Raw genomic sequence first — 23,638 nt, 5'->3', positions numbered from 1 at the left:
CAGTTGTACAAACCATTTACACTGCACTAACAGACTTTGTAACATGCTTCATTACACTGGCCTTCTTCGGACAGAGTTCACGACCATACCATACATGGGCCTCAGTGTTATGAAATCTGGGACCCATAAGCCCTACCTGGTGTTCAGGGGCTGACTCATCATCCATTCCTCCAAGAAGACTAAACTTTACCAGTTGCCTGTTCTCCCTGGTGAGCTCTGAGGGCTGTGTTGCAAGTGGCTCTTGTCCTCTATGCGTTAAATGAATACTCTGTCAGAGTTACACAACACAGCGGAAACGGGATATGCAGCTAACTGTACAGATAGAGAGAAATTAACATGTTTTATCAGCTCTGTCTTTCCACTCACCGATATTATCCATTATGTTAGCAACAGATATCAACCAACCAACAGAAACATGATGTGAATTACGACTAATAGAATCAACAGGAACGACACATGAGACGTGTCAGCCTAATACTCAACTGAAGCATTTAACAACCAATTATCGGCGGTGTTACGAACGTTTGTATCAGTTCCCCTAGAAATTGCAAATCCTATTCCATCAATGAAGAGATGAATCCTTTTTCAAGAAAGTGTCACTCAAAACAGTTTGTCAACAGTAAGCCTAGGCATGTAAGTTTGAAACAATTTGTGGTAACATCAATTACAGGTCTCTGAAATATCCTAAGAGTATCAGATGCATTTTCTCTGGTGTTTCATCAGTTACCTGAAATTTCGTTTCTGCACTGTGCAGCTGGAGTCAGCCCAAACAATTACTGCTCGTTACGTCTTACATGCATCAATAAGAAGCGTTGGTTTGTTTTCCATTAGAAACAAAATAATTTTTAAAAGGGAATTTGACATCCTTATTCGATAGAGCGGCTCCGAAATAGTGTAGTACGATGTTCACTTTATCGATGTCCTATTAAGAGGTTCAGCAAAACATAAATAACAAACGGCTATAATGCAGCAACTCAGTAGCATAGCATGATTGGCGCTTACGTCAGAACGGTCCCGGGGAGTTATGTCGCTCCTGAAGTTGTTGTTGATGATGATGATGGTGAAGTTTGATTTGCGGGGCGCTGAACTGCGCAGTTATCAGCGCCCCTACAAATTCCCAACCTAGTCTAAGATCAATCTCGCCACGTGCATGAATGACGATGAAATGATGAGGACAACACAAACAACCAGTCATCTCGAGGCAGGTGAAAATTCCTGACTCCGCCAGGAATCGAACCCGATACCCCGTGCTCGGGAAGCGAGACCACGAGCTGCTGACTGTTGCTGCTGAAGTTCTGGCTATTTTTCGTCCTTTACTGTCCATGGTAACACATATCGCTAAAACAAGTATCGTGCTAGACCAATATGGGACCGACCTGTAGAATGGGTACTTAAAATTCCGCTTTAAAATTCATTGAGTTTCTAACGGGTAACAAACGAACACTTTCCGTTTCATGAAAAACTTGACGATCAGTATTTCTTTGGGATGACTCTACGTGCTCAATCCAAAAGCGAAATTGCAAATATCCGCTAACACACTGGAGAAAGTGCACCTGTCGACTTTTAGGAGGGGACAATCTGCATACCAAGGTGCTTCAGAAAATGTGGATGGTACATGGCTGAAACTTGGCCCTTCCGCAATTTTTAGGCTACCACAGCACTTTCTCCTGGAAACTGTTTGTGTTTTGAGAGACATTTGACTACAAATCCTTTGTTTGAGATATAGGTTATCGCAGAATATCGTGGAACAGTAACAATTATGACAAAAAGGAGAGGAGGAGAAAAATTCTGTGATACTTCAAATTCGAAAAGAGGAGAATCAGTACAAGCTTCTCGATGTGTTGACAAGATTGTCTTAGTACAGTAAGAAGATTAGCGCCATAACAAGCAAATGTCTAATACTTGAAGAGTAGAGGAATGAAAAGGAAAGCTAGTAACCAGGTTGCGATGGCATCTACGTGTTGTGGAATTCTCCCAGAACACCACATGGATCAATGGTCTAAAACGTAAATGTATATATGTACGAAAAAATACTGAAAAAAATGATGGAAAAGATGAAAGTAAACTGTTTATTGTTTCAGAAGTAACCTCCATAACTGTTGATACATTTATCCCACTGAAAGAGAAGACAGTCATCGCCGTAATGAAAGAATGTTTGTGGTTGCCTACGGAAAAATGATTTTACCCTTGCATGCACCACATCGCCCGAAGATAATTGAAGGCTATGATTATCTTTCTTTGGGACTCCAAAAATATAGAGATCACTTGATGAGAGATCGGGACTGCGTGGAAAAAGTGTAGGCGCTTCTCAGACTTAGCTACAGTGGAGAGCTAGATGGTATACAGATGAGCCACAAAACGAAATAAAATCCCACAGGTTGATGTTGAGAACTTAATAAAGTTTCGACTGGCTATCATCGAAACTACACTGGCACTAACCCAAAGACAAAGCCTGAGGTGGACAAATCTGCGGATGAAACTGAGCCAGGGACAAGTCTCCCGACTCCATTGCTTGCGATAACAAGAGAGGACATGGTCATGGTCAGTTCCCAATTGTTGATGATTTACTTTCGCCACGAATGTGTAAATTGAACTTATGCAATAGCACAATCAAAACATGTTGCGAAAACTGAAGTGCACTCATATAAGCTGACAATTATTGAACTATATGAAATGAAATCGTCGTAGCTTCTGAACGGCTTGCGTTACGACGTTCAAACTGCACGGTTGGCCGCGGGGGGGGGGGGGGGGGGGGGGGGGGGTGCATTATGGGAATTAGTATGCGCATGCACGGTTTCGTTTAGCGAAGAGCTCACTTTCATTTGGCCGGTCTCGTCAATTAGCAAAATTGGCGCATTCAGTTGGTTCATTCAGTTGAACCTCGGCCCCATCGAAGCAGGCCACTGCCAATGGGCGTAGACTGGCCGCCATATTCTCCGGATCTGAACGCATGCGACCTCTTTTTGTTGGGATATATTAAAGACAAGGCGTAAGGCTGTAACTCCAAAATCATTGCTGAGCTGGAAACAGCCATTCAGGACATCGTCGACAGCACCGATGTTCCGACACTTCAGCGGGTCGTGCAGAATTTCGCTATTCGTTTGCACCACATCATCGCCAGTGATGGCAGGCATGTCGAACATGTCAACCTAAATCCGAATATCTGTAGTGACTTTTACATGTTGAACAAAGTGTGTGCACGCCGTAGTTTGTAACTAATTTACGTTTTTTTCATATAGTTCAATAATTATCACCCTGTACCTTCTTTTGCTTCTACCTTTGTCACGGCGCTGGGTCGGCACTGTCATGTACGGATTTGTGATGGTTAGTTTAAGAGGTGGCCGGATGACCATCCTGTCGCCACCATGTAAGCCCGCTCTCTTCCCTCCCCCCCCCCCACCCCCTACCTCCACGGGGGGGGGGGGGGGCGGAATATGTGTACCACACCCGTCTGCATATAATTTTATTCATGTGAAAGTGAGCGAAAATTTTCTAAATGTTTGAGAAACGTATAAATTATGCTGTACATAACTACCAGTCCAGTATTCACCTAGTGACATGTGGGGAAGTGTCTAAAACCACAACCAGGCTGGCCGGTACACCGAATCCACCAGGTACGTCTGATCCAAGACCGGCGCACCTTACTTCCCCAAAAGCAGCTGTTTAACACGCACAGATACCCGAGCAGGTTACAATGTACTCGTATATTTACATTTTTTAGGATTCCGTACCTCAACCTGTAAAAACGGAACCCTCATAACCTCATATGATTGCTTTGTTGCCCGTCTGTCTGTCTGTCTGTCCGAAATTTAAGCTTCTATCAAGGAAATGGTCGAATCCGAATGTCCAAATCTGCGCTGAAAGTTTTTATACAGTAGTAATACAGCGAAAGAAATGCAGTGTAAACATTTTAGCAGCTATGACACCCCATAAGTATTGTTTAATGCTGAAATTTGCCAAATTCATAGCTCGCCAGAATGCTGGAGAAATGCGCATTCCTAGTGTATTTCTAGCAGGCAGCGCGTGTTCAACACAGGCGGCACATCTTGTTGTTGACGCTACGCCATCGTAATTTGTACACAGAGCTTCACTTTCCGTTGATATTTTCTCTAACACAATTGTTCACAGGTACTATTTGGTCAAATTCGTGGCTCATTTAATATCCATTATAAATATCAGTTTCCTTTGCCGTATTTCTTAGTGATAAAATTTGAGATAAAACTGAATTAATTTTTTAGGGCGGCGGTAGTACCTAGCTTGCAACTGTGTGTGATGGAGACACTTAACATTTATAATGTCATCTATGTGCTACGTACGACAATTTTGAAAGGCCTGCGTGTTACGGCAACTATTAATATCAACATTGTGTGCCTTGATGTTGTAACCTGAATGTGTCCTAAGATCCGATGGTAGCGGCTTTAGTATCGCCGAAACCGGTAATCATGGAATAAAAGGAGTCCCTGCGATCTTGGCTACCAGTTTATTGTTGAATTAATTTTCTTTGTGTTTTCTTCATATACACTTGCTAATAGCATCTGCCTTTGTTCAGGTTCCAGATTTTCACAGTAATTTTCCTTTTTTTGTTTCCACCGTTGCAGAGATGTAACATGAAAAATGTGGTATGCAATGGAAGGAATCCATTTCTTCTGAAGACTTACATATGAATAGTTTCTTAGCTAAATTCTTGGACATTCATTCCTATCATGTCCATATTTCAATCTTATTGCTATGCTAAGTCCAAACAAAAAGACTGTACTTTTCTTGCCCAAAGAAAACGTTTACAATAACAGCTTTCAGTGACAAAGGAAAAGCTGCACATTTTTGGTTAAATGGAGGAGGGAGAAAATGCTTAAAGGAAACCAGTGTACAATGCTGGTTTCGTTTCATAAAAACTGAACATTAATTCTCAATTTTACTCCATTTCGGCATTAATGCTTCACAAAGACAACTATTAAACCGAGAGAAACAGCAATGAACTACATTTGTTGACGAAAAGACCTCGTTTAACCAGCAAGAAAAACGGGTGACAGAAATGAAATTTCTGTGATACGTGGCAGTATATTCACTGTTCGATGAGAATTTAAAGGATCACTAATAAAATAATCATCTACACGAAAACACGTGGTTACAACACTTTCAGCTCATGCCTGAGATTAGGATATCCAAGTATGCTTGACAATGCAAATTAGGAAGTCTACAAAGTGACGAACGCTGCTGCTAAAGCCTTAAACCTTGAACAAAATGAAAATGATGATCAGTATATTTTAAACTTTACAGACATAATATTGGGTTAGTTTAAGCATGCTTCTACTGCACTGGCCCTTGATTACCTGTTCTCCTTTACGCCTTGGCTGCGGTGTGCTGCAGCGTGCGGAGCCAGAAGTTAGCCCTGCGAGAGGCGGGGTGCTGACGTCTCAGATTATGGCGGGTGTCGTGTGGAGCGCGACATCAAGTAATCCGAACCACCTCTGCTGGAGCGTACAACTTACAGCAACTTCGGAGGTTCCTTATGTACTTCAACTGCCTTTAAGCGATGTACAGCGTATTGTGTGGCGAGGGTAGTAGCGTGGATCCAGAAACTTCCTTGAACATGTTACTTCCTAAAGACCTGCGAACACTATCAACTGCGTTTAACTTCACTCCATAATGTTTGGTCGTTTAGTGAATCACAAGTGTGACAGACAACTGCAGCAAGTGCACAGTAAGGGATGTGACATGACTACTATTAGCTCAACGATGTCTAGCTTTTGCTCGATGTACAGAAACGTACATTTACAGAACATACACTGAATCATTAAGGGGGGTAGGACGTCAAACGGGCCGACTTGGAGCAGGAGAGGCACCACAGGACATTTTAATTTCGACTGTCTATACTTTTACAAATAAATTCAAAAAACTTTGTCAACATGACCAGGAAGGATTCAAGATTCACACTCTTAGCAGTGGAACTTCGAAAATAATTACGAAATAATTTTTTTACATGTGAAATTTCATCATTTTTTCACTTATTAATGGCAGCATTTGTTGCTATAGGTACACTTTTCTTCACAAGTAAGAGAGATCCTTCGATGAATTTTGCACAGCATACAAACCATACTTAAATGTGTATGAAACTCTAGAATTTTCCAAATCTATTAAAAAATGTGGTAAAAATTGAGGTAACTATAAAACTTGTGTTTTTTCTAATCATAAAGTTTAAAATAAAACAGTTCATTGGTTTTTTCATAAATTAAATAAATTCTAGAGTTTCATACACCTGTAAGTATGGTACGTATACTGTCCAAAATGTATCGAAGAATCTCTGTAACTTATGAAGAAAAGTGTACCTATAGCAAGAAATGCAGTCACTAGTAAGTGAAAAAATGATGAAATTTCTCACGTAAAACAATTTATTTTGTTATATTTCCGAACTTCCACTGGAATGAGTGTGAATCTTGAATCCTTTCTGGTGATTCTGACAAAGTTTTATGAATTTATTTGTAAAAGTATAGACACTGGAAATAAAAATGTCCTGAGATGCCTCTCCTGCTCCAAGTCGGCCGGTTTGACGTTCTACCTCCCTTAAGCTAAGTCCGTTTCAGCCCTGACCAGCATGAATTCGTTTAATTATCTCCTAGAACCTGCAGGGTCGTCCGGATTAGCGTCAATTTACAAGCTATCAGCAGTATTATTTACTGATGTGCAAACTAGAATACAAATTTTAATAATTAATTAAAGGCATTGGTTGGCACTCATTGAAAAATCCTTTGTAATAATATAACAGACGAAGAGAATATTACTTCTGTGTATGAAACGACTTGAAAAAGTTTTATTCACTAATGTGTAAATTAGAGTATAAATTTAAATACTTGTGGCCGTCGGGAAACAAACGTTGAAAAATCATTAACAACAATATAATGACTAAGAGCACATTACCTCTGCAGTAGAGACCTGATTAAACTGACTACTTTTTGCCATATAACATTCAGGTAATCGAAAATATTGTAAATGAATGTATGAAGAAAAGCAAATTTTTTTATTATTAAACTGATGCTGGCCACTTAAGGTCATCTTTTAGGTATATTGTCATATGGTTATCCTCCAAGGATAAGTAAATAGTTTTGGTGTTTATTCAAAACAATAAAACGAAATTAAAGGTATTAAAACTTAAAAAAAGAAGTCAATGTTTATCAACACATTAGTCACACATTTTCTTAAAATTATTAAAATACTACAACCTTAATCATGAAATACCTTACAAAGTTCACATAGGGCAGTCACTGTAGTGTTCGCTTAAAATGCTTGGCAATCGTCATTTGACCTAAACAGCTTTTATCCCTTTTTGCTACTACATCACAGAATTAGTTTTCATTTGTGTTAACTCATGGCATTACACTCTGTTCGTTTTTCGAAGCGTTTGAAAGCTGTTTCCTGGACTTCAAATGCTTCCGCGGGAGATGGTCCTGCACCATTTTCTGCATTTACGGATTGTTCTGTTTTGCCTCCTCGTGTTTGTTTGCCGAAATATGTTTTGAGCAATTCCGTCATCCAACATCATCTAAAAACCTTGATCGTTACTGTTATGACTGAGCCAGTCTTTCATTTCATTAGCATCACATTCTTGTTGTATTATAATTATTTTCCAAGCGTTGTTAAAAGTCTTCCTTTTGGTCAAATCCCACGCATCTGCAACCATGTAAAAACACTCTTTTAATTCATTTGCGTGAAAAATGACAAAATGACTTTTACATTGTCTTCATCGAAAGGCAAAAATCTAGTGATCTTCCCGTAAGTTTCATGAACATAACAAATATCTTTAATAGGCACATTGTCCATCAATAAAATTTACTCCTTCATTATGAACAACAGTCTGCCAACGCTGAGGTAACATTTCGATTCCCGACTGTACATACCACGTTGGTCTGAGGCGAAAAATTCGCCGATCAATGTTCGCAGTTCATTTTGAATCGGAAGGGAAGCCCCCTGAAGGTCGTTTGATATAGCCGAAATAAGGAAATTTAAGGGCGCAAGACCAAGTGAATAAGGTGGATGCAGAATGACTTCCCAAATCCTGCATAGCGTTTTCCGTTAGTCTAGCAGAATGAGGCGGGCGTTATCGAGGAGAAGCATTACTTCACACAGTATTCGTGATCGTTGTTCTTGGACTGCGTCTGCAAGACGTCTCAGTTGTTGAAAACAAATCTTGTAGTGGTAGTTACACGTAGTGGAAGAAAACAGACTACACCACACCGTCGCTCTCCCATCAGATGCGTAACGTTATCTTTTCCGTGCTTATCAATATCGTTTTGAATATTTTTTAACTTCGGGTGCAGAAGTTTATTCTATCTGTCAATGAATATTTCGGTGTTAATCCATACAATTTTTTAGTTTTTGTAAATTAAGGGAACCCTGATATATTGACTTCTGGGCTTTTCGGATTTCCCAATTTGGCAAAACAAGCTTTGTATTTTTCAAAATGTCTCTGAGCACTATGGGACTCAACTGCTGTGGTCATTAGTCCCCTAGAACTTAGAACTACTTAAACCTAACTAACCTAAGGACATCACACACATCCATGCCCGAAGCAGGATTCGAACCTGCGACCGTAGCTGTCGCACGGTTCCGGACTGCGCGCCTGGAACCGCGAGACCACCGCGGCCGGTCTTTGTATTCTTCCGGTAACGTTTGAGCTAGCTGGTATTGTTACTCTCTCTTTACTAGTTGCAAATACTAGGGCTGAACTCTCTCGTAGAGAAACTAAACATGTGACGCTAATGCTTTCCAGATTAATCCGGTTGCATCAGCGTTGTAAAGAGAAGTACATGCCATAGTCATTTACGTCCAATTTATTTCTAACTCTATCATTAAAAATAATTTCTTGTATCTCCAACTGTAAGTTTTTTCACCTTGTATTTACAGTTCGCAAATTCAGTCACGAGATTAGCCATACGCGATTCCCCATCTCCTATCATTTTATTTTACTTTAATGCAACAAAGGTTACCATGTTCATCGTTTTTATAAAAACGATTAGCAGAACACTTCTTCCACTAGTTCATTTTTTGATTTCTTTACCGCTTTTCGATGTTTACTCCCGTTTCTATTATCGAGTGTGCTGGTGTACTTCAAAATTAAATCGGTGTTTTTGTTAATATTAATTATCGTTGAAGTACCTACATCAAACTCATCGGCAAACTTAAGACCAGTTTCTCCCTTGTTTAATGACTCAATAACATTTATATTTTATCCTTTTGTGATAACACCATTTTCCTGCGCTTTAACTAGACTCCAAAAACATTTGCTCGTGGTTGACAATTCCAATAATCGAGAATCCATATAACTGAAGTTCGCGTAAATGAGTCCCCACTGTGTGTATGAAACTGCTTGAAACAAATTTTGCGCTTCAAAAGCGGATAATGAGAGTAGGACTGCGCTCTGAGGGTTCCATGTAAATTTTATACGTAGATAATTCATCCGTAAGTTTAAATGAGTTTGTGATTATCAAAATAAGTGCAATGACATAAAAGATAATGGTCATCCAACGTGTCGAAACATACACTGAAGTATTTCGCGCAATAAGAATTTGCCGAAAGTAACGCAGTGTCAAAATTTTAGCTACTAAAGGGCATTGCAAGATTTTTTTTTTAAGACTGTATAATTACTTACTTTCTCCACACGAATAACAGGTCTCAACAGTGGTTTGTGCAGCGCTTCCTATCTAGCGCAAGAGTCGGCGAATAAGAAGACGCATCAGTGACAAGAGAAGATAGCGCGAAGTTCACAGGGCACAAACATTAATTGTAACCACTTTAGACATGTAAAAAATTGTTTCAAATCATCAATTGTTTGACTAGGCAACGGCCTTGCCGCAGTGGATACGTCGGTTCTCGGCGGATAACCGATGTTACGGGCTGTCGGGCGTGGCCGGCACTTGGATGGGTAACCATCTGCGCCGCCATGCACTGTTGCTGTTTTCCGGGGTGCACTCAGCCTTGTGATCCCAATTGAGGAGCTACTTGACCAAATAGTAGTGGCTCTGGTCAACGAAAACCATGGCGACCGAGAGAGCGGTGTGCTGACCACACGCCCTACCCATCTGCATCCTCAGCTATGGATGATACGGCGGTCGGATGGTACCCATGGGCCACTTGTGGCCTGAAGACGACGACGGAGTGCTTAATTTATTGAATAACTTAAGAGTTCAAATAGACACATAAACTGTTCCAGATATAATTGTTACTCAAATGACTAACAGGGGAAAGAAAATCAAGGCAGTGTACGCTGTTACATCTAGCGGCACTTTAATTAGCTGACATATTTTATTCCTCTAACATTGTTCTTATGACAATTTTTGAGTGATGAACATTTTACGAACAATGAAACATTTCCTTAATCAACTTGAGGTGAAGCTCTTCTGTCTGTGTTTGCTTACAAATACAGGTAAAAGCTTTTTTGGAGAGGGTCAACCTTGAGCAAAACACAATTATTCGTTTTCTTTTTATTACCATGACTTGTTTCGTTGAAGTTTCAGCCCCATCAGTGGCTGTTTTATCAACTTTCTATAAAGCAGCAAAAGCGCTCTTTACTGTTTGCATGCGTATATATTTACGTAATTTTGAGAAACAGACAATATTCTGGAAATGTACCTTGTTACCACATTCTGGGGATTTCCTCGCTTTTTATGTTATTCAGCACAGCTGATTTTTTTCACAGATTGTTATCTCCATTTCGGCAAGTGGGCACTGTACTCTTCGAGAAAAATAGCAAAGGTGTTTGTCCCAGTAAGAGTTAGTTGTGCAGCGCTTCCTATCTAGCGCAAGGGTCGGCGAGTAAGAAGACGCATCAGTGACAAGAGAAGATAGCGCGAAGTTCACAGGGCACACACATTAATTGTAACCACTTTAGACATGTAAAAAAGTTTTTCAAATCATCACATATAACATTGCAGATTGACTTCTGAACAGTTTTACCAGCATATACATTTAAATAGAAACAAAGAACGACACACCACGAGGGATTTATGTGAATGGGATGAAAGACAGTAGATACAATGTTTACGTATAGCAAAATAAATTATTCAAAGAAATTGGATGATTTACTCGAGAGAGAGAGAGAGAGCTATTCAGAACACCTCGAGACATGTTTTTGGCCTTGTGTCTCACTGACAGGAGTAGAACTGTCTTCAGTCTTGAGTCCCACTTCGAACTGAACACTGATGAGCAATCACTGGAATTTGCAATTCATGTTGGGTCCCCTAGACATTACAAAAGGCGTGTAGTGGCACCATCATTTAAGATGGGAAAAGGTTAACTTCAGTGCAATGTTTCAGAGTGAACAAGTTACAGCCAGGCACAGGCCTGTTGACAGTAAGTTACCCTACCAGCAGTTGCGAAGTAGAATACAGGCCACAGGGCTGTAGACCCACTGAAAAGAGTAAACACAGTGGTATGCATGGCGCAAGTTACAGACAGAAGGGACCCACTGGCCCAACCCAGGTGTTATGATTACATGACTCAGAGCAGTGTGTTAGCGAAACAGCCACGTATAAATAGGCGCCGGTTCACTAACAAGGATTCAAGTGTGACAGCTCTCCTGGATGGCAGGACGTATCACACCACCAGCTACATGCAGCAGCAAATGGGGTGCCAGTGTTCCAATCCATGGCAGGTCGCTGGTTCGACCCTCTGAGGCCGCGCTACGGGCCACGCCATGGCTCGTTACTGCAGGCAGTCTTGTTGGCTCCCAACACACGCCGGAGGCATCCCGAGGTGAGGGCCGCAGATTCGGATGCCGGATTGCAGGTGCTTATTGTCGCCAAGATCTTAGCCACGCAAGCGAGGAAGCACACCATGGGCCACCTTGCAGCTCCCAGAAGGTGGCGCTGCGCGGCAAGGGCGAAGACCGCTGAGTCGACTGCCGGCGAATCCTGATGTTGTCACAACTCTGTGGCCGTACAAGGCCGACACACAGCAGGGCGTGGCATGGGTCGCTGAGGCAGCCATTATGTGTCAAGCCATTTTGCAGACAGTAGAGCGGTGTCCTCAGGATAGCGTGACCCAGTGACGCAGACCGAGAGGAACGGGGGCACTATAGCTGCAAAGAATAAAGAATGAGGGAAACTCGGACGTACCTTGACAGCCCATCCTCGCCAACATTCGTCTACAGGCAGGAAATGGTGCTTAATATAGTGTGTGCTCACAACAGACAGCAGAGCATGCTCTGCAATGTGCCACCATGTTGGCCACGAGATTCGTATGGAGTAGTTGTGATAGGGCCTTCCAATCCTCCACCTGTGCAGCTGACAGCTGGTGGGTGGTCGTTGATGCATTTGGACATACTCCAATACGTCTCTCCAATGCATCCCACAAGTGCTTGGTGGGATGTAAGCAGGCAGGCCAACCAATTCACTTTATGTCCTCTCGTTTCAAGAGCTCCTCCACCAACGTTGTTCCTTGCGGTCACGTCTTTTCAAAACTGAAGTCTGGACTGAAGACATCCTCAATAAGGTGCCTTTGGCAGGAGAAAAGTGTCATAATAAAATTGAGCAGTGGTTGTACCCGTGTCCAAAGATCTGAAGGTCAATATGCCCATTCGACATTATAACTCCCAACACCATGACACCTGAAATACAGAGATGATCATATTCGTAGTGTCGCTGGATGCGATAGGTCTTCCCAGCCCTTACTGTACAATGATACATCCGGGATAACTACTCAGATTTAGAATGAAATTTTCACTTTGTAGTGGAGTGTACACTGATACGAAACATCCTGGCCGATTACAGCTGGGTGCTGGACCGAGACTCGAACTCGGGACCTTTGTCTTTCATGGCAAGTGCAGATGTCAGCGCACACCCCGCTACAAAGTGAAAATGTAATCCCTGGGCTATGGCTAAGCCATGTCTCCGCAGTATCGTTTCTCCCAGGAGTGCTAGTTCAGCAAGGTTCACAGGAGAGCTTCTTTGATGTTTGAAAAAACGAGACAAGGTACTGACGGAATTAAAGCTGTGGGGACAGATCATGAGTCGTGCTTGGGTAGCTCAGTCGGTACAGCAGTTGCTTGCGAAAAGCAAAGGTCCGGAGTTCGAGTCTCGGTCTGACACACACCTTTAATCTACCAGGAAGTTTCATACTCAGACTTAATTTGCTCACACTGTTCCACTCCTCGTTGGAGGAATGCACGGATATCAACGGAAGACAACGTTCTAATTGTTGTGCAGAGAGAACACACCTATGAAGTCACTATGCCACTGTGGAGTGCGACATTGTGTGCCTTGCATTCCTGTTAAATGTGGTTTCAATTGAGCTGCTGTTTGACGTGGGTCTCTTGTTGCCTGTTGCACAATGTAAAGGTTACATGCTGCTGTAGTTGACCTCACTCATTCACCTCCTCTCCTTCGGGCAGCAGTGAATGTGGTTCGAAACGCTCTAAAAGTACGAGAAACAATGACAGTACCAAACTCCTGGGCTACACTCGTCATACATCGTCCTTCTTCCATTTTTCAAATCATCCATATGTTTCCTCCAGGCCATGTAGTAATGAGGTACACCTCCACAACGACCGTAAATGTTCACTTGTTGATACACAGTGTCATTTTTCGTTACTTCAACTGCCTCGATGTGCTGTGGCCTCCTGCCATGCTCTTGCATTCGCGTTGTTTTCTCTGTCTAAATGATATTCTTTGCGGTGCACTCTACGGTGCTGCAACGCTCTATGTTTGACAGGTCACGGCTCGCCTCTTGAAGGGGGGACCGAGCCGCTCGTGTCTGGCCCCACGTGACTCGGCTCGGTCACGTACTCGCCCACGTCTGTTTCCCGGAATCCGGACATGCGGATAACCGAGCATGACCGGTCACCACTGACGTCGCCTCTCGCCTCACCACGGCTCGCTGCACTGTACTGTACAAATCCAACGCCTATCTCTCTCTCTCTCTCTCTCTCTCTCTCTCTCTCACACACACACACACACACACACACACACACACAATGTATTTATATCTGTCTCTCTCTTTTAATACAAAAGTAATGTTTCCAAGAACGGGTACATGACACAGCGAAGTTCATAAAGCACTTCGAAAGTAAAATGGCATATCGTTACAATCGTGGATAGAAGGCGAGTCTCATTTCCAAACAGAAGATATAATTTTCCTTTCATTAATAGGAAACATTAAATAAGTGTTGTCCCTGTAACCTAGAAGACAACCATCTTCATAAAGAAAGTATACAAAGAACATTAAACATTTACAGACATAACTTGTCATAGTTTTCACTTGTTTGTAACAGAAACAAAATTATAATTACTGTTGATCAGCAGTAAATCACTAACGCGTTCCGGTTTTAATTGGCTGCGGTGATTTGTTAGTAACATACCGTCTTTACTAAAGCATCTTTCACTGGGTGCGCTTGTTGCTGGGATACATAAAATACGTCTTGCAACTGTAGCCAGGCCTGGCAGATCTGTTTCATGTCTCCTCCACCACTTCAAGATATCATCATCTCCGGGATGCATTAAAATGTACAGATCTATAGAATTACTTCATCTGTTGCAGATGATCTGTTGTTCCCTCATTCCTTGAAACGATCTCACTTTCTGGGTAGTGATGACACAGTACTTGAAGGAGCTATGATAATAAGCAAAATACACGAGTAATGCAGAACTGATGTGGAAATCATCGAAACGTTCCCGTAGAAGCGAGGTGTTTTGCGTTAATTAAATATTATACGAATTGTAACACACCCGTTTCTCTATAATACACTATCCACTAACTATGCAAAAACGATTATGTTAATGATTACATGTTGTACCCGCGTAAGTAGCACACATTTGTCGCACATTGCTATGAATTTCCTGCTTTTCATTTATGTCAAGCATATTAAGATCACGGAAAGACGGCCAAAGAAACGTAGCAATTTTATGTCTGGAAGTGATCACAGTCTTCTCACAATCGAAAGTCAAGGCCCGATTTTTAATCCTTTGTACCTCCTGTTAAGAAATACATATCTGAAGGTACACATCAGTTACGCTAGTTAATTATAAATCTATCGCATATCATAATGAAACAGCGCTTTTAACTGCAGTAATTACTCACCTGACAGTCAGTGTCATTGACACTGCAAATTTGTTGCAGTTTGTGAAATGAAACAAGAACTAACTGGGTTGTCGGTTCTTTTTCGCCTTCTAATTCATCTGTGGCCTCTTTAAATGGTCTCAGAAAATGCTCTTTTTTTTCCTGCGAGCTCATTACCATATCCTTGCAATCTGTAAGCGGAGTCCTTTTCCGCCAGCAAAGCAGCAACTTCGTTATACTGAGTGTGCAAGGATACCAGCATAATGTACAAGCTGTTCCAGCGTGTGCAGACCTCTTGTTTCAACGATGATTTCAAAGACGAGCAGAGGCCACTTTTCTTAATGTACCTTCCAATGCATTTTGCAATATTTATTGTTAATGCGATATTCGGGGCATGATTTAACGAGAAGTTACCTTCATCGAAAGTATGGCTAAGCGCTGTATTTATACAATGATCAGCTCAAGGAATCCTTACGTGATTTTCCAAAGCCTTTATTATATTGGCACCATAGTCGACGACAAAAACAAAAATGTGCATCATGTCCGGCGAAATGTCCCAATCAGCCATCCTCTCTTCAATTTATTTTTATAATATATATTCCCGTCTTCTTAAAGGCTGGGAATTTTGTTGTAAATAAAACGTTGTTCACAAGAGACCAAGCAATCTGTGTTAATGTAATGTGTTGTAAGCGTCAAATAGTGCACCTGATTATGCGAATGAGTCCACATATCAACTGTCGCAGCACAAATTTTAAAAATAACTCCCTCATTAACAGAAGGCATTATGCTGTTTCGCATTGAATCAGCTTGTACTTTGACATGTCTGCTTATAGTGGAGGGATGTGGCGTGACATCTGCCACGTTAACTTCTCCATAATGAGCACCTAGATGTATTAGCTCTTGGCCTAGTTCTCTGAAACCTTCACCGAAAACTGCATTAAAAGGTCTCATATCTTTGGAACACATTGCAACACACTTTGCTGTAAAACTATTTTTTATTACTGCCGGTATGCCTGAAGGAGCTGTATCTTTGTGAGGTTTCTTGCAACTCTGTTTCTTTAAATGAGTGGTTCCCGACTGGAAAAACAATGAAGTGGAGCAGTGGTGGTGGTGGTTAGTGTTTAACGTCCTGTCGACAACGAGGTCATTAGAGACGGAGCGCAAGCTCGGGTTAGGGAAGGATTGGGAAGGAATTCGGCCGTGCCCTTTCAAAGGAACCATCCCAGCATTTGCCTGAAGCGATTTAGGGAAATCACGGAAAACCTAAATGAGGATGGCTGGAGACGGGATTGAACCGTCGTCCTCCCGAATGCGAGTTCAGTGTGATAACCACTGCGCCACCTCGCTCGGTAAAAGTGGAGCAGTACCGAGTAAAGGCACTGTTATCGTCCACAACCAACAGAAATGTACACCATACTTGGCTTCATAGACCTTCCCGTTTCTTCAATGTGTAAACATTGATTTCAATCTTACGTCTTACTGCGCCGGCCGGTGTGACCGAGCGGTTCTAGGCGCTTCAGTCTGGAACCACGCGACCGCTACGGTCGCAGGCTCGAATCCTGCCTCGGGTGTAGATGTGTGTGATGTCCTTAGGTTAGGTGGGTTTAAGTAGTTATAAGTTCTAGGGGACTGATGTCCTCAGATGTCAAGTCCCATAGTGCTCAGAGCCATTTGAACCATTCTTTTAAACTTACTGAACTGGCTTCCTCGTGCTGCGTGATTACAGAGAGAGAGACACTACAAATTAGAAGCCCATACTGGCTGCAGTCTCACTCGGATAATGACACGTGTAATGTGTTTGAAATTACGTGCTACGTACCCGCTCACGGCTTCTATGTTCGGTCAAAAGAAATACTGCGGGCAGCCTATCCAGTTAGGGTGTGCTCGCCCCATCTCGTATTTTGTGCTCACTTACTCGGTCATGCAGGACTCTAGTGTACTGGTTGGCGAGCTCCCTATTGATACGCGGGGCTCTGCGCTCTGTAGAAGGGAATAGGAGTGAGCGAGTCTGCACGGGGCATCGCAGGGTATCAGTTGGCGTGTGGTATGGTGCTGTGCCGCGGTCGTATTGTCACTCCGGCACAGGTGGCTTTTGGCGAGCCTAGCTGGAGTGTGGCTGCAGTGGCCAGTAAACATATCATCTCTTCAAGAGCCGTTCCACCTTTGCGCTGTGACAAGACTCGCCTAGTCTGGACTGCCTTGTACATCTACAGCACCTTCCTGGATTTGTTTTCAAACAGTGAGCTATTTTTCTGGTGGATCGTTTCCAAACCGTGACTTCTCCGTGTCGTCAGTCTGTTTCCTCGAGGGGTGTTCTTATAAATCGCTTCAGCGTTGAGTTTTTTATCACTGTTAATCGCGAGTGGAATTAACTAACTTGTGCAGTGGTTTATGTTGCTATTAGTTCTTGATTGCTATCAGTTGCGACCGATATTCTGCTAATTTGTATATTATCTGAGGGAATTGCTGCTTTCACGATACGCCAATGAATTCCTCGCCTGCGTGTTACATGTTAATTGGATTTTGCTGTTACGCTCTCTGTCTTTGTGCGGTTGTATGCATTTAGCATTGGCGGCCGAAGACTTCCGGCATAAGAAGTCAGCCTCATTCTGCCAACGGCCTTGTCAAAGGGGGCAGAGGAGCGGATAGAGGTTCAGGGCACTCTCTTGTCCTACGGGTGGGAAATTGCCCCTAAAGGCGGAAGATCAGCAATGATCAACGACATGAGGGTGCAGAAGGCAATGGAAACCACTGCATTAAAGACACGTAACGTGTATTCACAGGACGTGTGGCCTGTAGTTGAAGAAGTGTCATGATGATCTCTCCATTGGCAAAAGATTCCGGAATAGTCCCCCATTCGGATCTCCGGGAGGGGACTGCCAAGGGAAGGTTACCATGAGAAAAAGTTTGAATAATCCACGAAAGGATAATGTTCTACGAGTCGAGGCGTGGAATGTCAGAAGCTTGAACGTGGTAGGGAACCTAGAAAATCTGAAAAGGGAAATGCAAAGGCTCAATCTAGATATAGTAGGGGTCAGTGAAGTGAAGTGGAAGGAAGACAAGGATTTCTGGTCAGATGAGTATCGAGTAATATCAACAGCAGCAGAAAATGGTATAACAGGTGTAGGATTCGTTATGAATAGGAAGGTAGGGCAGAGGGTGTGTTACTGTGAACAGTTCAGTGACCGGGTTGTTCTAATCAGAATCGACAGCAGACCAACACCGACAACGATAGTTCAGGTATACATGCCGACGTCGCAAGCTGAAGATGAACAGATAGAGAAAGTGTATGAGGATATTGAAAGGGTAATGCAGTATGTAAAGGCGGACGAAAATCTAATAGTCATGGGTGACTGGAATGCAGTTGTAGGGGAAAGAGTAGAAGAAAACGTTACAGGAGAATATGGGCTTGGGAAAAGGAAAGAAAGAGGAGAAAGGCTAATTGAGTTCTGTAACAATTTTCAGATAGTAATAGCGAATACTCTGTTTAAGAATCACAAGAGGAGGAGGTATACTTGGATAAGGCCGGGAGATACGGGAAGATTTCAATTAGATTACATCATGGTCAGACAGAGATTCCGAAATCAGATACTGGATTGTAAGGCGTACCCAGGAGCAGATATAGACTCAGATCACAATATAGTAGTGATGAAGAGTAGGCTGAAGTTCAAGACATTAGTCAGGAAAAATCAATACGCAAAGAAGTGGGATACGGAAGTTCTAAGGAATGACGAGATACGTTTGAAGTTCTCTAACGCTATAGATACAGCAATAAGGAATAGCGCAGTAGGCAGCACAGTTGAAGAGGAATGGACATCTCTAAAAAGGACCATCACAGAAGTTGGGAAGGAAAACATAGGTACAAAGATGGTAGCTGCGAAGAAACCATGGGTAACAGAAGAAATACTTCAGTTGATTGATGAAAGGAGGAAGTGTAAATATGTTCCGGGAAAATCAGGAATACAGAAATACATGTCGCTGGGAAATGAAATAAATAGGAAGTGCAGGGAAGCTAAGACGAAATGGCTGCAGGAAAAATGTGAAACCAAAAAAGATATGACTGTCGGAAGGACAGACTCTGCATACAGAAAAGTCAAAACAACCTTTGGTGACATTAAAAGCTACGGTGGTAACATTAAGAGTGCAACGGGAATTGCACTGTTAAATGCAGAGGAGAGAGCAGATAGGTGGAAAGAATAGATTGAAAGCCTCTATGAGGGTGAAGATTTGTCTGATGTGATAGAAGAAGAAACAGGAGTCGATTTAGAAGAGATTGGGGATCCAGTTTTAGAATCGGAATTTAAAAGAGCTTTGGAGGACTTACGGCCAAATAAGGCAGAAAGGATGGATAACATTCCATCAGAATTTCTAAAATCATTAGGGGAAGTGGCAAAAAAACGACTATTCACGTTGGTGTGTAGAATATATGAGTCTGGCGACATGCCATCTAACTTTCGGAAAAGCATCATCCACACAATTCCGAGGGCGGCAAGAGCTGACAAGTGCGAGAATTATCGCACAATCAGCTTAACAGCTCATGCATCGAAGCTGCTTACAAGAATGGAAAAGAAAATTGATAATGCGCTAGGTGACGATCAGTTTGGCTTTAGGAAAAGTAAAGGCACGAGAGAGGCAATTCTGACGTTACGTCTAATAATGGAAGCAAGGCTAAAGAAAAATCAAGACACGTTCATAGGATTTGTCGACCTGGAAAAAGCGTTCGACAATATAAAATGGAGTAAGCTGTTCGAGATACTGAAAAAAGTAGGGGTAAGCTATAGGGAGAGACGGGTCATATACAATATGTACAACCAAGAGGGAATAATAAGAGTGGACGATCAAGAACGAAGTGCTCGTATTAAGACGTGTGTAAGACAAGACTGTAGCCTTTCGCTCCTACTCTTCAATCTGTACATCGAGGAAGCAATGATGGAAATAAAAAAAAGGTTCAGGAGTGGAATTAAAATACAAGGTGAAAGGATATCAATGATACGATTCGCTGATGACATTGCTATCCTGAGTGAAAGTGAAGAAGAATTAAATGATCTGCTGAACGGAGTTAACGGTCTAATGAGTACACAGTATGGTTTGAGAGTAAATCGGAGAAGGACGAAGGTAATGAGAAGTAGTAGAAATGACAACAGCGAGAAACTTAACATCAGGATTGATGGTCACGAAGTCAATGAAGTTAAGGAATTCTGCTACCTACTAATATCAAATACCGGCCTTAATTTGAGTAATTTGAGGAAGAAATTTCTTAGGATGTACGTCTGGAGTACATCATTGTTTGGTAGTGAAACATGGACTGTGGGAAAACCGGAACAGAAGAGAATAGAAGCATTTGAGATGTGGTGCTATAGACGAATGTTGAAGATTAGGTGGACTGATAAGATAAGGAATGAGGAGGTTCTACGCAGAATTGGAGAGGAAAGGAATATGTGGAAAACACTGATATGGAGAAGGGACAGGATGATAGGACATCTGTTAAGACACGAGGGAATGACTTCCATGTTACTAGAGGGAGCTGTAGAGGGCAAAAACTGTAGAGGAAGACAGAGATTGGAATACGTCAAGCAAATAATTGAGGACGTACGTTGCAAGTGCTACTCTGAGATGAAGAAGTTAGCACAGGAAAGGAATTCGTGGAGGGGCGCATCAAAGCAGTCAGTTGACTGTTGAAAACTTTGTGCCTTCAAAGGGCGGTATTGTTAGTAGTTAAAACTGTGTTAGGGTTTCGTTCTTGACAGCGTCAGAGTCCTGAGTGGCTCTGCAGATTATTTTTATAAATGTTAATTTGATGCAAGCTGTCTTAACGGCACAATTAACATGAACTGTAGCTACAGTTTATTACGCAGTGCCGAATTTGAGAAACTTGGAGTCTAACCTTATCTCCATTTGTTTTCTGCCTTGATGATCCTGTACTTTACCATTTTGGTGATTTGTTTAAATGAATTGTATTCTAATGTTGGTGGAAATTAGGAAGTGGTGATAAGTTCACATTGGACCAAATGGCTGTCATCGGCTGCTAGGCTTACATACTACTTAATCCAATTCAAATTAACGCTAAGGGCAACACACACACCCATGCCCGAGGGAGAACTCCTCGAACCTCCGACGGGAAGAGCCGCGCGAACCGTGCCAAGGCTCCTGAGACGACACGGTTACCCCACACGCCTAATGTTGTTTTGGCGTGTGTTACAGAAACTGTTGTCACTGTACAGCTCGTGCTGGTTGTAGTTTTCCGGTCGAGTTTCACGCACTAAATACAGACGCGAGGCCGATGTTGAACGCCATCCGTCAATAGTGTGCTAATTTGTGCTTCTTATTTTCAGGCTGCTGCGTTATGTAACGATCACCCGATATTTGCTGACATTCTTTCCTCTGCAAGCTGTAGATTCTTTGCGTATTAATCTGGTTCCTCAGTTGTGATAGAGACTTTTGCTGTTAAGACAATTTACAGTTGAACAGTTTCAAATCTTGCTTTCTATAAACCATGTTACCGTATTAACATTCGAAAAGCATTATAATTTCCCTGTGTTCAATTCGATCATTCAACTTACATTGGCAGTTAAGTTTTTCATTTTAGTTGGAAAGGTAATTCTATATAACAGTAATACTGTTTTCATTAAAGTTTGGGGCCGTAAGGCTTTTAAATCTCGCACACTTTCATGACTTGTTTGCTTAAATGGGTGCTATTTTTTTCAGATTTTCTATTAATTAATTCTGTATCCATGAGTATTCCACAGGCTGCTTATGGTAGTATTATTCCGCGACTGTGTTGTTATCAGTGTTTGCAGCTCGGTTTAGTCAAATAAATCTTGTAGTCGTGTTGCAGAAAAATATGCCCTATAATCAGGCTGACATAAAACCATTTGACGTCCAGCTTTCTACGCACGACTGGGATCCCTCCATTCCACTGGAAAGTTAGTATGTTCTGTGACTTTACCTACATAATACTTAAGTTTTACGGAGCAGCGTCCTAAAAGCCGACTCTGATCTTTTATATTCGGCGTACTAGAAAAATCCGATTGAAGACGTTCTGCTGAAGCGGCTTCGTATTTTTGCAGAGACGAGATGATGATGATGATGATGATGATGATTGGTTTGTGGGGCGATCAACTGCGCTGTTATCAGCGCCCGTACAAACTCCCAACCATTGTTCAGTCCAATCTCGCCACTTTCATGAATGATGATGGAACGATGAGAACAGCACAAATACCCAGTCATCTCGAGGCAGAGACGAGAGCTCAAGATACACAGAAGGTATGACCGAAAATCATTAGATAAGACATGACATGTTTAGCGATGGCACTGCCCGCGTTAACCACATAGTCACGGGTAAATTGACCGTCATGTGACATTCCAGAAAAATACAGATATTTCCGATATGCACTATTTTCTTTTTCACATAAAAATGTTAGATTCGATACCTTATATGAAGATTCAAAATGTTTAAGCGAGAAGCTTCAATCGGTAACCGTGGTTTGCTGAAAACTTAGTTTCCTTTACAGTTACCTGTTTACATCATCTTGTCCTGATGCAATAATCTTATCGCATTTACATCGTTTAACTTAAGTTGCATCTTTCCATAGCTTGTAGCCCAACGTTCGTCGTACTGTTCCCCGAAATCTTTAAATCTGACAAGTCTCATGTTGGGGCCATATGATTTATAACATGTTAAGTCCAAATAAATTAATTTAAAGACTTATTCAAAGCATACGTTGTCGGCAATACTTTTTGCTCCGACTGACGTTTCACCAATGAAGATCCTCTCTGTAGACATTTTCATGTTGTTTAGTGACATAGTTTAATTTAACCTCTCGCACATCATACTCTTTACTAGCTGGAAAGTAAAGAAACCACTTATCATAGATCAGTCTGCCACCCGATGGTGAGTACCTCTGTAAGTATCAAGCAGTGTCAGCAACAGATGCCACCTTTGCCTGTGTCCTTGATTTGTTTCAAGGGTAGGTTCAACAATCCCATTTTTAATAATGAATGACGTGAGAGATGCAGCAGCTGTTTGAATTTTTTCAATTATTTGTTGTAGTAGTCTCTGCTACAAGTCGTCGCACTTGATAAGCAGTCAGATGTACACAAGCAGAACACACACTCAGGCGCACTCAGTATTTGAACTCAATGTTTTAACTTAATTAAGAACTTCAACAGGAAGTTTCATGTACCATGATGACGAAAACTGAAGGAAGAAAGCAACTTTCACATTAGGTGTCATTGCAAAGCGATATATTTAGAGTCTTAGTACGAAGGGAGCGAGGGAGAGGATGTTGTTATGGTGTTCTCTTCCTACAACAAAAATGCACACGTGGATTAACACGGTTATTTATTTGCAAGAGCAAAGGAAACGGCTCTGAGCACTAAGGGACTTAACTTCTGAGGTCATCAGTCCCCTTTGCAAGAACAGATAGCTGCTATTAACTTTAATAGAGTCCGTGTGTTGTGGTACGAACTCATCTGTAATAGTCCTCTTGCTATAATCTGATGCTATGTACTGTCATAGCCTGAGACATGAACAGAGCCCACACTGCAGGTGACTGACAGACGCCAAACTGGAGTGTGAGTGAGCCAATGGCTG

This window comes from Schistocerca gregaria, chromosome 3, assembly GCF_023897955.1.
Source record: "Schistocerca gregaria isolate iqSchGreg1 chromosome 3, iqSchGreg1.2, whole genome shotgun sequence".
Classification (NCBI taxonomy): domain Eukaryota; kingdom Metazoa; phylum Arthropoda; class Insecta; order Orthoptera; family Acrididae; genus Schistocerca; species Schistocerca gregaria.
This window is presented reverse-complemented; position numbering follows the sequence as displayed.